Here is a 14,433-nt window from a genome sequence, read left to right as displayed (position 1 = left end):
GTGTTCAATACTCCAAGATCATAAGAGGATGAGAGACACCTCATATCACCACCTAAATTCTTAAGATATTAAGTATATAATTTATCTATTTTATAAATATAACATTTCATTTTATTCATAGACGGTTTAAAACTTATCACTCATATTTGTACCTACCCATTCACTTTCTAACCCTAGATTAGATGTATACTTGGTGCTCAAGAATTAATTTTGCAATTTTGCTTTTAGAGAAGAGTCTATTATCTTCTATTGCAAGTGGAATATGTTGGAAAGATAGCCCTTTATGTTCTTTGTGGTCACACATGTGAGTTCCACCTTCCTAAGTTCATGTAAGTGGTAGTCTTAATAATATAACTGATTCTTATATTAAGCTTTGAAGATAGTACTATAGTTATATAAAGGGAGATAACTTTTGTTACAGTTCATTGAAATGATTTTATTATTATGGGTAGTGAAAGTTTGAAAGCACAAAGAGATGGTGCATATGCATGTGTTTTTGTAAATTAGGGTCGACAATGAGAATAGGCAGGGCCGGTCCCGACATTTTAGAGGCCCCGGGCAAATAATTAAAATAGGCCCCTAAATAAAAAAAATAACATCATTTATTTAAATTATAAATAGCATCAACAACATCAAAAGTAATCATTAATCCATGTAACTAACATAAAAAAATATATTCTAATCAATATTATCAAAATACCTTCTAACTACTTAAAAAAAGTCTCCCTTCTAGCATTTTTTGAAGCAAATTCTTCAATCAAGTCTTCATATTGTATATTCTCCAACAAATCATTCTCAATTGCTATCAATGCTAACCCATTAAGCCTTTCTTGTAACATGGTGGACCGCAAATAAGACTTCAACAACTTCAGTTTTGAAAAACTTCTTTCTGCTGAGGCAACAGTCACAGGAATAGTCAATAAAATTCTATAGGCAATGAGTGTATTAGGAAAAAAATCCATGTCTTTCAAAAATCTTAATATATCAATAGGTCCAATATTTCCTGCAGGCAACATATCTCTTAGTAACCTTAACTCCACACATAATTCTTTCCCATCAATATCACATTGCTCATTATGTTTCAATGCCTCTTCAAAACGCCTACAATAAGACTCTAAAGTTGCATTGTCTAATGATTGTAAATTTTGAGAAGTAAATAAGAAACCAAAAACACTTTCATATTGTTGGTATTGCTCAAATCTCTTATTAAGAGATACAATAGCTTGATCAACAAGATAAAGAAAATAATTAACTCTAAAAGATTCCTCTTCAGATAGCTCAATTGGCGGGGTATTTAAATTCTCATCAAATTGTCTTTTTCTTCGAATTATACGCCTTTGAGGAAATACTGGATCAATATTCAATTCAAGAGCAATTTCTGTAGCATAATTCAAGGCATTTTTAAATCCAGTTTCTCTATATTCCTTAAAAAATGAAAGCAACCCCGCTATTTTTTCCATAGCAACATCAATAACCATATCCCTTGACTGTAAGAGCTTGCTAACCACATTAATTGCAGATAATATTTCAAACCAAATAATTATAGACATTAAAAACTCAAAATCACCAAGCTCATTTGTTGCTAAGGATTTAGCTTCACTTCTTATTTTAGAATCAAGATCCTTTTCTGACACTTCAAGTAAAGCTTCTCTAAAATCTGACATTTGAGTTTTAATAGCTTTGACACTATCAACATGACTCTCTCAACGAGTGGATGACAATGATTTTGGAGTCAAGCATTTTACATTATCTTTCAAAATTTGCCATCTCTTAGTAGAATTAGCAAAAATAGTATAAATGCGTTGAACAACTCCAAAAAAATTCCTAGCTTTAGCACAAGAGTTAGCCATATCACACAATGTCAAATTTAGACTATGACAAGCACAAGGAGTATAAAAGGCTCTTGGGTTTATGTCTAAAAATTTCTTTTGTACACCTTGATGTTTTCCTTTCATATTTGACCCATTATCATAACCTTGTCCCCGCACATCTAATATGTCAAGATCAAGCTTTTTCAATTCATCTTGTAAAACATCAAAAAGCCCTTGACCACTTGTATCATTCACATTTAAAAATCCTAAAAAAGATTCTTCAACACTAACCAAATTTGAAGAAACATCCACATATCGTATTATCAAAGACATTTGCTCTTGGTGACTAACATCAGGAGTACAATCAAGTATCACTGAGAAATACTTCGCTTGTTTAACTTTTCTAATTATTTCATTTTTAATTGAAGAAGCAAGCAAAAGTATTAACTCATTTTGAATTTTATGTCCAAGAAAATGAACATGAACATTATCATCTGTAATACGTCTAACATGTTCTTGGACAATTGGATCAAATTCAGCTAACATTTCAATTAAGCCTAAAAAGTTCCCATTGCTATTTTGGTACAATCTCTCATTAGAACCACGAAAGGCCAAATTATGTTTAGCAAGAAATTTGACTATTGAAATAATTCTTTTTAAAACATTTTTCCAATGTTCCTTTTCTTTCTCAATCAACATCTGAGTTGTCTTATCAATAGTTTGAAAATTTTGCATTCTTTTACGTAACTCATACCAAGTAGCCATATTATGAACATGTTCCATGCCTATCTCATGCTCCTTAAGTCTTTCACCAACATGTTTCCAAGTAGAAAAACCCTCATTTGCTAATTGACCTCTACCAATCCCTCTTTTAAAAATTTTACAACAAAAGCAAAAAACTCTATCAAGCTTTTTTGAATAAACAAGCCAATCTCTATCGCATTTCTCTCCATTTGGTAAAACTCTAGTATACAAATTATTCGTAAAACGTCTAGATGATCTATCTTTAGGACCCTTCACTATAGACAAATCTCTTTTAGGACCTTTTGTCGCTAATAAATCAATCATTCTAGACTCAAGAGAATCCCATATTATTGGATCAAATATATCTATATCCTCACCATTTTTATTAGCATTATCAACATTTTCAGCATCAACATTTTCACTATCAACATTTTCAACATCAACATTTTCAGCACCTAAATTAGCATCAACATTTTCACCATTTTCCTCCATATTTTCAATAATTCCAACATCAACATTTTGATTTTCAATAGAAATTTGTGGTTCTTTTATAATAAATTTATCAAGAGCTCCTGATTGAGATTGAGTTAACTCATCAAGTCTTTTCTTTTTCTTACGCTTCTCACATCCAGAATCAAACTTTCTAATTTTAGGAGGCAATTTAGGAGGCATAGAGAGGAATAATGAAAACAAATCTAGAACCTGAAATTGAAGTTGATCATTTCCACAATGTTGAAGTTGAACCGATAAATCCCGTAGCATTGAAGTAGAGCCGGTATTTTTCATAGCGTTGAAATTGAAAAGATAAATAAAAAAGTTAGCTTTTTTACTTTACTAAAAAAAAATAACATTTAAATGTTTAAGTGTTTAACTTACAAATAGATACAAAAATTTCATAATAAGAGTTTAATTTAAAAATTTTCTTTTTATAAAACAATATTAAAAAGTTTAAAATAAAAACAATGAACTTCATTTATTAAACCATATGTATGATCCAGGGCCTCCAAAAAATAAACCATAAAAAATACCAACATTGTGGGAGTGGGAATATAAAATTAGTACACCAATCATGTGTATCTATTCTCAAACAATAAAAAAGAAAGTACACCAACACCACCATGTTATAGTGAAACATTAAACCATATGTATGATGTGTATCTATTTTCAAACAATAAAATGACTAAATCTAATAAATAATAATAATCATCTTCTTCTTCACTTTCTCTCACTCTCTCTCACAGTCAAAACAAACACACATAACAGTACCGTTCAAAAATAAAAAAACCTATTTCTTCCCTCTCAAATCTCAATCTTATCAATAAAAATTTATATCCTCAAGCAACAAAAATCATAAAGAGACAATCAACACTTTTAATTTCATAATGAAGGAAAAAAATAAGCAAAGTTATCACTTATCAGTAAATAATTTTTTGAAGCAAATTGCAAAGAGCAATAGATGACGACGTTACCTTGGAGACGGGCACGGTGGAGCTGTGATGGATATTCGCTAGTTTTAGTGTGGTGGCGGGTGACGGCGATAAAGCAGCGCTGCGGTGGCCGGTGGTAGAGCTAGAGGTGGAGAAGTGGACGGTACGACTACGAATACGATGGAAAGTGAAAAGCTGCAGATGAATAAAAACTCAAATAAGAAAATCTATATTTTTTTGTTGAGTTGCTATTATTTTTAATGGGTTACTATTATTTTTGTTGGGCTTATAGTTGAATGGGTCTGTTGATTGTTATTTACACCCTTTGACTGATTCATACAACTACCAAAAAAAAAATTTTTTGAGGCCCTTGATTTTTGGAGGCCCTGGGCTGTGGGCCTGCTTGCCCTGGCCCAGGGCCGGGTCCACATATCCACATTGTCATTCACATGGAATGTTGCAAAACACTGAATCAGGTGCCCACTAGACAACTGAATTTTTATTTTGTTTTGAAATCATTAATGTAAATATTCTATCTAAAAATAATAATTGATTTAGGTGATAAATACACATAGATTGAAAAAAATTCAATAAATAAACGAAAATGAGAAAAATATTTGTATTGCAATATAATTAGCATATATTGATAGTATGACATGTATCATAAATACAATTTGACTTGACAATTATTAGAGTTTGAATAGGGTATTACAACATTCATTCTCATTTTGAAAATTTGAAAAAAAATTGTATTCAAGTTTATACTTACATGATCACCAATATTTATACTCGTATTTATATTTTATGAATATATAATTACTCATACTCATACATGTATTTATATTTTATGAATATATAATTACTCATACTCATACATGTTTATCTGTAATTCAAATAAAAAACTATTGATCAAATACATGTATATTCTAATAAATACTTCATCTATTTTAAAATGAGTGTCGTTTAAAATTTTTGTACACTGATTAGAAAATGTAATCATTTTGTTATAACACATTGCACTTTTACTAAATTAACCTTATAAATATATTAAACGTAGTTTACGATGACATAATTAAATGATATAATCGAAAAAATAACAATTACTACTACATTGAAAAATGAAAATGACATTCATTTTAAAATTAAATTTATTTATTAAAACGACACTCATTGTAAAATTGAGGAGTACAATTTTAATTTTAAAAGTGAGTTGGATAGCTAGCTGCCCTCTTTGTTTTTTAGATGGTTTTAATTACCTCTCTTCAGTATGTTCTTTCTAGAGGTGGCATGCTTTGTATTTTGGGTAGGATTTTGGGTCGAATAGAAGGGGATTATCTTAGAGCATCTTTAATGGGAGTTGCTTATTATCTACATTGACATATAAGTTTGGAAACTTCATTTCTTTTTTTTTTTACCATTGGAGCATATCTATGTGGAGGTCTATTACTTAATTTTTGTGTGTCAGTTGCTTACTGAAGTAACTTTAAAATGTGTTGCTTGTAAATAAATATTATTAATTTTGATAATTGATGGGGCCAAATATGAAACGATTGTTTAGTTGTTACTTAATACCATGTGACAATTTAGTCTCACATAAAATAGCTCAAACAATTAAAATTAAGAGAATTTCTTTAGCCACCTCCTAACCTTCTTGCCCACCCCTAGTGAATTTACCACACTACCCCTTGTTTCGGAAGTTCATTTCCGAAACGGTACTTTTTTTTGCAAAAAAGGTGTTTTCGGAAATGAACTTCCGAAAAAGTGTTTTTTTTTAATATAAAAAATTGATTTCGGAGATGCATCTCCGAAATAAAGTTAAATTTTCAGAAAATGTGGTGTTTCGGAAGTTCATCTCCGAGCGCACCCCCCATGATGGAATTCGGAAATGCACTTCCGAAGTTATGTCTGGACAGAAGCAAAATGAAAAATAACAACGATTCGCTTTATTTAATCGGGTGAAGATTACAACGATAATATTACTGAAATCAAAGTTACATATTGTTGAACACGGGTAGGTGGGGATGAGTCAACATTTTGATAACGTCGTCCGCCGATCTTTGAAGTTTGGCGTCCAACTCGATCGGGCCTTTCGAAGAAAATCGGTCGAACGTTGTCCACATAACCGCTAAGTCTTCGTCGTTCTTGATCTCAAAAGGTGTGAACTTAATGTCTCCCTCGTCGTTAAGCGATGGAGAGCGGTACTCGAGCTTGACAACCTTTCGATTCTCGGGATAGCGCAAAAGCGTGTTGAGCGACGGTATCAATTCCGCAAACGGCGTGTCGCGCGAGAAGCGAAATTGGAACGACATCGGGTAGCCGGTTTCAAAGTAGACGAATGCTAGGTGAGGGTAGGTTTGTGTCATTTGTGTTTTGTGGTGTGAAGAGGATGAAGAAGAGTGTGTGGTATTTATAGACTTATTGGAGCATTGATGGCCCAACAAACCTTATCCTGCCTCAGGGGACATTTTGGAAATGAACTTCCGAAAATAGGCTCCAGACATGTATATTTCGGAAGTTCATTTCCGAATTATGCAGAAAACAGACTTAAATTTTGCATTTTGTTGATTGCTTAGTGTTTTGTGTAAACAATACCAAAGGAATTCAAAATAGACATAAATTAGACATTGATGACATAAAACATACTTATATTATATATGTATTGAATCGGTCCGATTTTACATGATAAACAACAATACATACAAAAAATGATAGTTACAAACAAAAAACGATCCGGAACGAACTAAAATTCATCGAACCAATCGGTGGATCCTAAGTCCAAAATAGGCACGTTCTTCGAACGCTCTCTATTTTGCTCGCGCTCCTTGCTCATCATTTCTTCAAACTCCGCCATCCTCGCAACGAACGGATCCGGCCAAGTCTCCGCCTCATTTGAACGATGTGCCGTCCATTGACAAGAAGTAGCCGGTATAGGACAACCCGGTTTCAAAAACACTTGAACGAAGTGCCGCGATCGTAGATACCCGATGCATATGACGCGGCCCGACGCGTCCAACGGCGGTCGACTATGAAGTGGAAAGAAAGTCTCACATAATCCGAACCTCGTCAAATCGACGCACACCATATCATATGCACTTGCTATTAGATGACCCATCTCGGGGAATGACATCCACTTCGAAACCGGAGCGATACCGGTAAGTGATGGAACAAGTGCATCATGAATTTTTGCAAACTTTTCTTGATTTTCATATAGTCGGCCGTAGATATCCCGATACGAAGTCAACTCCGCAATGAGCTCCCGTCGGACTAAAGTGTGATTATTTTCCCCTTTACCGAGCAAACCCGCAACGGCCCGATATCCACAATTACCGTCGCCTCCAACATCAACGATGTTATCGATATATTTGTGCATGAAAAGTGGCATCTCATCAATGTAGACAATCGGTGATTTTTTGATGGCGGTGTGCGAGGTGGCTTCGAAATACGGGCTCCTTTGTTACCACTACACGTGGACTTCGGTGTCTCTTGAATTTCCGGCAACGATGAATCAACATGTTCAAAGTAGGAAGGAGATCGTTTTGTTGAATTGTCATCTTGTGTAATTTTTGACTTTTTCGGTGCACCTTTCGTCTTAACCGGTTGAGATGGCGGTTTCAAATCGGTGGTCTCCGGAAACGCGATCTTTCGCAATTGTTCTTTTATGTGCAATTTTGTTGTGTCGTCCGCCTTAGCAAACTTCTCCATTATCACTTCCAACTCGTCGGAGATGGTGATTTTGGAGTCATTTTCCTTCGGCGGGTCAAAATCATCAAAACGAAGTTTCTTCCAATGGTCGGCTACCTCATCCATGCGTATTGGTGAATTCAACTCCTTCTTTTTTGAAATTATACAAGCACACGGAAGGCCGTATGTAGTTCTAATGGTACACCCACATAAAGAACTATCCGCCCCCGTGGTCTCCGACCGCTTAGCTTCATGAAACAAAAAATTCAAACCCGTTCGAGATATGTTGTAAATCAATTGGGAGAATAGAATTTGGCCCTTATACCGGTGTTCCATGACCGTCTTGCTCCGACCGAACGATGTTTGAATTTCATTGTGTTGATTTTCAAGCATTTGATTCACGGTGTCCCACCCGCGACACAAATCTCCCTTACTATCACCCAACCACCTCTTGAAGACCGCATGTGCGGATTCAACTCGGTTAGTCGTGGTGCAACCAAGATGTCTAACCCGATTTGTCCAAGCGCACACGACTTTTTCTCTAACTTTGTCAAGAATGATGGATTCGACGTAATGACAAAATGTCCTAATGGAACCACACAAAGACCTAAAGTGTACCAATTTCTCGGTATAATCCTCTTCGGAGTATGCATCCAAAATTCCCCTCCATGCCGCCATTATCCTATCAACCACAACACCGGCTTTGACAAATTTACCATTTTCATCCAACCTATCTTTTGTCACAACCGCGGGTTTCAACTTGCTTCTCACGTTGCAAGTTATGTGATACCGGCAAAGTAAAGCGGTAGATGTCGGGAAGACGATATCGACCGCATTCATCAAAGCATTGTCCCGATCGGTGACAACGACGTTTGGCATAACCTCTTGATCAACTAACAAAGACTTGCAAATTCCCAAGGCCCACGTAAAGTTTTCTTCTTTTTCACACTCCAAAAAAGCAAACCCCACCGAATAAGTCTTGTCCGTCGAGGTCACACCGACGATCTCTAGAAGAGGAAGCCTATACTTGTTTGTCTTGTACGTCGAATCCATGACTAGAACGGTTGGAAATATGTTGAACAATTTGATACTTTCGGGATGAGTCCAAAAAATATCACGCACGGTAACTTTGTCCTCGGAGGTTCGGAAGCTTGAAACGTAATTGTTATCGCCTAGAAGTTTCAAAAGTTGTTTCATTTCTGACCGAGGGCCCATATTCAAAACCTTGAGATTGTGCCGTTCATTGTAAACTTGCTTGATATTTGAAACGCTATCCGGTTTCTTACGCTTCAAATCGGCAAGTATGTTGCGAGGCGCCACTTTGACTATCGTTAGGTCCGATATCACATTCCTCTCTTCGCGGGACAAACGACACGCCATTGGATGCCCGTGTAACTTGAAATCCAAGGCATGATTATGCATTCCACAAATTACGGTTAACCGCCACAAATCATCAACCCTCCGAGTGGCACGCAACTTAAACGGACACCCGCACTTTCTCGATCCCGTGTCCTCGTGTTTTAGCACACGGTTTGATTGCACATAACTACCACCACGTTCGCAATTCAAAACAACGAAAGCTTTCCGCCTACTATTTCCGTTGTCCGACCTTAAAATGACAATTCCAAATCCAAGTTTACTAGCTTCGTTTCGAACCCAATCAATCAATTGTTCTCGACTAACGAAGCTCCGATCATTTGTAAAATGTTGCCTAACATCGACCGCATTGATCATAGGAGTAGCATCAATAACCGGATCGTTATTAACGTTGACAATTTCCGGATTTAATACTCCATCGTCTTGCACAATGTTGTCCGGATGCACCATACCTAGCAAATGCAAAAATTAGCAAAATTGGCCAAAACTGTTTTTTTTTTAAACTGCCAGGGCATGTTTCGGAAGTTCATTTCCGAAATTTGTTAGGTAATATATTTCGGAAATGAACTTCCGAACCATATCAGTTTTCAGCATAAATTTGTTGAATCAATGTAGTGAAATAGGGGATGAAATGAGAGATGTTTACCTGAAATTGTAGCTTTCTATGCCCCCTTTAACGTGATCAACGGTTTGAAACTTGCTTTTAGGGCGAAAAATTGATGGAGATTGATAGGGTTTAGAGAGGGTTTTGATAAGTTTTTGGAGAAAAATGATGAAAAAGTGAAGGAGGGAAATTTGTATATGCAGCAACAGTTTCGGAAATGAACTTCCGAAAATATGCACGGATTTTGAATTTTTTTTAGTTCGGAAATGAATCTCCGAAAACATCAAATTTTTGATGTTTTCGGAGATTCATTTCCGAACTAAAAAAAAAAACAAAAAAAAAAATAACTTCGGAGATGCATCTCCGAAGCAGGGGCAGTTTTGGGATTTCGCTGGGGGTTTCCCCCATAGGGAGGTGGGTAAAGAAAAATTCAAAATTAATTCTTTCTTTGGAGATGTTCTTATGTTTTTGTTTTTTTAGTTTCTGATCTTGGTTTTTTTTTTTATTTGTTATTCTTTGTGGTTTTAGCCTGTAATATCCTTTTTCAAATATATTTTCCCAAGTTTTGCCATACAAAAAAGTTATCATGTTATTTTAAAATTTTAAAAATATTTAAAAAATAAAGATGTGATTGTTGAGTTAAGAAATAAACAAACACTTATATTAAAATGTGAATATAAGTTTAATAGTGATGTGTTTAATAAAATTCAGGAGCGTGTCTTTAATAATAAATAAAATTATAAAAATATATATTATGCAGGTATGAGACAAAAACTCTCATACCCTCTTATTTTAGTGGATAATTGCACATACTCGTGTCGTACCAATTTTACAGATTTTTATCCTATCTATTATAAAAAAAAAAATTGCGGGTAACTATTAAGGATGAGTCCAATTGTCATTCCTAGATGTTTGTAATAATAATTAAATGATATAATTGAAGAAACATTTAATTTATATTTAAAAATAAAAAAATCCATGAATTTAAGACAAAAAGGTATAATTAAATCAGTTATTATGAAAAAAATTAATTAGCATTATATTTTAAATAGATATATTAGTGTTATTTGTTAGTGAAAATACATTATTTAACCTCTTTAAACCTAATGAAACCAATTTAAGACAAATATAGAGTGAGAAGTGAATGAATATAGAGTGAGATATTTAATTATTTTTCTCAAATACCTATAAGATATGGATCAAATTATCATTCCTAGTGTTTCATGAGTAATATAATTTAATTTTGTTGAATTGATTTTATTTATAAAAAAATTACATTTTTCATTGTTTTCTAAATTATTTAACTATTAGATTTCTTCCCCTCCTCGATTTCTTCTCATGCCTACTTGGTTTTAGAAAATTAAAAATTTTAATTGTTACCTTCTATGATCATTAGATGTGTGCAAAATTTTTGTAAAGAATTCAATCATTTTTTGTCGATACATCTAGGAATGATGTTTCACTTTCTAACTCCTAGTTGGATTAGCACTAGAAAGAAGTACTATAACAAATACTTTATAATTAAGAAAATTCAAAAATAAACATAATAATGATCAATTGTTGCATACAATTTATTCACCAATCTTATTAATGTGATTATTAGTTATCACATCGAACATTTCTTAAATAGATGATGATTGGTGTAAAATTAACAAAGAAAAAACACAATTTTAATGCTTCTTATACTTCAATGGAGGATCGCAACATGGACGCCTAAAACAGGGAGGTGGAATGCAGAACTCTCTTCTTTCACAACAAAAAGAACTAGCCATAGTTCCACCTACAATGAAAACAAGAAGCACCACAAATTTCATCAACATCTTCATCATAGTTTCCATTATAACCAAAAATAATTTACATAAAAAGATTAAATCAAATATCTAAATGTGAGTGATATGTTGTATAATGTGTACATATTTATACACAAAGAGAGAAACCATAAAAATATCTTAGTTTAAAATATTAAAATGTTAATGGAATTAAAATTTAAAACTATAATTATTTATTAAATAGGTAATTTATGTTTGAATGTTAACTGACTTTTAATTTTTTTTAATATTTTATTATGCTCTAATTTGTTACTATAATATTTTATAATAATTATTATTATTTATCCTTTTTTAATGCTATCTAGAATCAATGTATTTATATCCATAGATATAGTATTATGTGTATTAAAGTTTAATTAAAAAAATAATATCTTAAATAAAGTAATGTAGGTTTGAATGTCGACTAGTTTTTAATAATAATTGTTTTTTATTTATATAGAGATAATGTATTTATGAATTTAATTGATGTACAAATTTTACACTGTCAATTAATTACAACTTTTAAAAATTATAATTTTTTTATTTAGCAAGCATCTTTTGTTGAATCAAACATTATACTATTACAACTTTTTAAAGGATCGATAGATGATGCTTGTAAAGCTTGCAACAGACATGGTTAACATGAAAACAAAGAAGGATTGATAGAGATTATAATGGAAAACTGAGAAGAATCACTACTTAAAAGAGTTTGAATATGTTAGGCATGATTGGATATTAAAGTTATCCTTGGATGATAATTAGTTCTTCTCGCATCAGATTCAAAACATGTCCTCACTAAATTAGAAAGATGAGTTAATTGATATGCATGGTCACTAAGTTATATGCTAAAATGTCTCTTGAGCTTCAACTTTTAGCTTAATCCTGACTAGATCTAATTCCAGACAGTGAGATAGTATTATAAGTTGTAGAAATGTCTAACATGGTTTTGTGTGTTAAGCTAGCTCAAATCAAACTCCACCTAAAAGTAGTTAAATATTGAAGTGTTCATCACTAAGCGAGGCATATTAGCATATTGTTATTCCGAGGATAATTTTAAGGGTGTGAGATATTGGATCGAACTCTAGTATTGTCGAAGGGTAGCTTCTTGGTTCGACAGTTCGACAGAGTTAAGCATGAAGTCGAAGGATTGTTCACATGCTGGTGTCGAAGTGTGCATGCTGTAGTCGAAGATGGGTCTAGCATGCAGATGTTGAAGATGCTAGGGTTGTTAGCATGTTAAATTAGGTTTTAGTGTTTAAACCCTAATTTGTTAAGTTAGCTTGTTTATTAAGTTGGCTTGTGTAATGGGCCTTGCTGAAAAAGCCCATTAGTTAGTATGTTAGGTTTTATTATAAATAGCATACTAGTCTCTCATCATTGCTAAGCTGCAAATCCTAATTTAGGGTGAGAGAGGTTATTTGTTATTCTTGTAAACTTGTAATCTTGTTTTAAGAGAAAGTGAAAGAATAGCAGTTATAACCAATTCTTGTGTTCTTATTCTCCCCTATAATTCCCTATTATACTTTGTTATTGGTATCGTTTTTCACAACAAATTGGTGCGGTGAGCGTGGAGAAGATGCCTTCAACAAAGTATGAGATTGAAAAGTTCACCGGAGTGAATGATTTCGGTCTGTGGCGCTTGAAGATGAAAGCCCTACTGGTTCAGCAGGGTTGTTTGGAAGCGTTGAAGGGAGAGGCAGCCATGAATGCAGAATTGACGGCAGCGGAGAAGACGAATATGATCGAGAAAGCACACAGCGCAATTTTGTTGAGCCTTGGTGATAAGGTTCTCCGGCAGGTATCAAAGGAGACGACGGCATCAGGGTTATGGGTGAAACTTGAAAGTTTGTATATGACCAAATCGCTGGTAAATCGACTCTACCTGAAGCAAGCTTTGTATTCATTCAAGATGATTGAAGACAAAGTATTGGCTGAGCAGTTGGATATGTTCAACAAGCTGATTCTTGATCTTGAAAATATTGATGTGAAGATCGATGATGAAGATCAAGCGCTGTTACTATTGTGTTCTTTGCCTCGATCACATGCTCACTTCAAAGAAACTCTCTTGTATGGAAGGGAGTCCCTGACGTTTGAAGAAGTTCAATCAGCCTTGTACTCTAAGGACTTGAATGAACGAAAGGAGCATAAACCTTCGACTGTTGGCGAAGGTTTCGCCGTTAAAGGAAAACTCTTACGAAAGGATGGTAAGTTCGACAAGAAGAAAGGCAAAAGCCAGTCGAAGACTTACAGTGGCGAAGCATCTGGCATTCGATGCTACCATTGTAAGAAGGAGGGTCACACAAGAAAGGTGTGCCCTGAACGCTTGAAATATCATGGAGGTAAGGATAATGGCAACGCTGCCATTGTTCAAGATGATTTCGAATCATCTGATGTTCTTGTGGTTTCAAGCAGTGACTCTAAGAAGGAGTGGATTATGGATTCAGGTTGCACTTGGCACATGACTCCAAACAAAGACTTGTTCGAGGAATTATGTGATCAAGATGGTGGATCAGTATTGCTGGGAAACAACAAGGCTTGCAAGATTGCAGGTGTTGGATCTGTGAGATTCAAGCTCCATGATGAGTCAATAAGGTTGTTGACTGAAGTCAGGTATGTTCCTGATTTGAAGAGAAATCTGCTTTCTCTTGGTGAATTCGACAAGAAAGGATATGTTTTCCAAGGAGAGAAAAGTATCCTAAGAGTCATGAAGGGTTCGAAGGAAGTCTTGAGAGGCGTGAAGAAACAAGGCTTGTATACCCTTGAGGCAGAAGTTGTAAGTGGTTCGACAAATGTTGCATCCACGAAACCTTTGTCGAAAACAGAAATCTGGCACATGAGATTGGGCCATGTCAGTGAAAGGGGTCTGGTCGAATTAGGGAAACAAAATCTGCTTGGTGGAGACAAAGTCGAAAAGCTGAAGTTTTGTGAACCCTGTGTACTTGGAAAATCTTGCAGAGTGAAGTTCAACAAAGGCAAACAAA

The 14,433-nt window shown here is 34.4% G+C and overlaps 1 pseudogene; it reads right to left on the bottom strand.

Moving 5' to 3' along the window:
- Nucleotides 1-707: 707 nt before the first annotated feature.
- On the bottom strand, nt 708-3,341 carry LOC131619811 (uncharacterized; annotated as a pseudogene).
- Nucleotides 3,342-14,433: the final 11,092 nt, after the last annotated feature.

The sequence above is a fragment of the Vicia villosa genome, linkage group LG7 (assembly GCF_029867415.1).
Source record: "Vicia villosa cultivar HV-30 ecotype Madison, WI linkage group LG7, Vvil1.0, whole genome shotgun sequence".
NCBI lineage: Eukaryota > Viridiplantae > Streptophyta > Magnoliopsida > Fabales > Fabaceae > Vicia > Vicia villosa.
Note: the sequence above shows the minus strand (reverse complement) of the source record. Positions and strands in the feature narration are given on the sequence as shown.